Raw genomic sequence first — 1,847 nt, 5'->3', positions numbered from 1 at the left:
GGCAAGTATTGGGTAAATGGAGCATCCGTCTTATACTCTTTATCAGCGGATATATTGCATTTCACAACTTTCTAAAAAGTCGAAGAGCTTTCTCGTCCTGGGATTGATTTTCTGTTCCATGTGTGCGGCCACTTCAGTGTCTAAGGCCACTCAGTCCTTCCAAGATTCTTTGTTTAGTGGCGTCTGCTCATCATGGTCTTTGTTTTGGTAGTTTTTGTGTGTTTGGCAAGCCTTGCCCACCATTTATGAGTAAAGGTGAAGAAAATGTCTTCCGGTTCCCATGAGTGAGGAGAGGGTGTCACCACCATGTGCCAGGGCCTTCGGTTCCCGGTGAGGCAGCAAGACAGGCCACCAGCCACCCCTCCTGCCTGGAGAAGCTCCAGGTGGCCCTACTCCTTAGACAGGGCACCCGTCTGCTGAGGGAATCCGTGAGCCTGCCCGTGGGGTGGGGAGACTTTAGGGGTCCCAGTGGGCCCCCAGCAGGCCACTCACAAAAGTCACGGAGCCTCTCATTACGAGCATCTCACTGGGCTAAACGAGGCTACTGGCTTCGCTCCAAAGCTGGAAGGGAGTCGGAGGCCAGGGCTCAGGACGAGCTGGGCGTGGGTCCCCAGTGGGGCTGCAGAGCTGGGGTGCTCACAGGCTATTCATTCAGACTCTGAAGAACCTAAGATGGGTCTCGGAGGCTTTCTGGCTTTGCCTTGAGGATCCGAGGGGCCAAAGCGTGGAGGGCACCGGGAAGATGGGTGTCCCAAGGTTGCCGGGCACCCCCACCCCAGGGCCTTTGCATGGCGGCCCCTGCCTGCGGCACGCACTTCCCCCTGGTTGCCTCTCTGGGCACTGACCCTCCGTGAATGACCCCAGACCAGGAGCCTCAAGGCAAAGCACCCAGAACGTTCTCAGCAGACCTGTCTCCACCTGACCTGCCGTTCGTGGCTTTTGTCCTCTTACGGTCACTTGATTTGAGGGATACAATGCAGCCATCAGCCCGGAGTGGGGGTGGGAGGGGAGGTGGGCAGTGGTGACCGCCGGGCTGAGGCTCTGGGCACCGCCGAGGGGTCCTGGGCAGGTCAGGCCCCTGCCAGTCCAGATGATTGCTGGCATGTTGACTGCCGTGCCAGCGCCCGGACCACTGAGAAAGGAATAGATCTCGAAGTGTGTTTAGTGTTCTTCTCATGACTAGAGACTGCATTCTAGAAACATCTGACTACCCAGTTTTGTGTAAATGAGTAGCCTTCCAAGCCTTTTTCTCATTTCATTTATAAAAATGTAGAATTTTTAGGTTGCATCTCTCACCTAATTAAAACTCAAGATGCAGCAGCAATACCCTGAGACTTGTGGTCCTGACTCACATGCTCACTGAGGACGTGGCACTCATAAGTCACTCTTGGAATATCTACAGGTGCTCATGAGCCAATTCATGCTCTTCTAATTAAGCTTCCTGAACTGCAAGCTTTTGTCATTTTGTTGTCTGTTATGCTATTAATAGGGGCTCCCTGACCTATCAATGTCGCAGAATTCTGGAACGAAGAGACGGGACACCGAGACTATAAGCAGGAAGCACTGTTAATTGATACCAGCACCAGTTCAGTGGATTCTTATGTAAAAGCTGAGCCCCAATTGTAACATAACAGGCAGTTTCAAAGTCTTGTCATTCCTACACAGCTACAGATTTAAGAACCTTAATTGGTTGGCAAGCTATGACATGACTGACGTTAGCCAGAGGGTCCTTGAGGTGGGCAGTTAGAAACGAACTTATTCCAGCAGAAAATGGCAATGCAGGGTCAGGCTGCCACATCAACACCTAATTCAAAAATCATTATTGGAGAATCTCTGGCAGTGGCTGA

At 52.1% G+C, this 1,847-nt stretch overlaps 1 pseudogene; it reads left to right on the top strand.

Annotated features, from left to right (window-relative positions):
• The first annotated feature begins 306 nt into the window (after positions 1 to 306).
• Positions 307 to 1,847, top strand: part of LOC102893421 — a 2,852-nt pseudogene continuing 1,311 nt past the window's right edge.

This window comes from Pteropus alecto, unplaced genomic scaffold (genome assembly GCF_000325575.1).
Source record: "Pteropus alecto unplaced genomic scaffold, ASM32557v1 scaffold195, whole genome shotgun sequence".
Taxonomy (NCBI): Eukaryota; Metazoa; Chordata; class Mammalia; order Chiroptera; family Pteropodidae; genus Pteropus; species Pteropus alecto.
The sequence above is the reverse complement of the archived record's forward strand: the minus strand, read 5'-3'. Positions and strand labels throughout refer to the sequence as shown.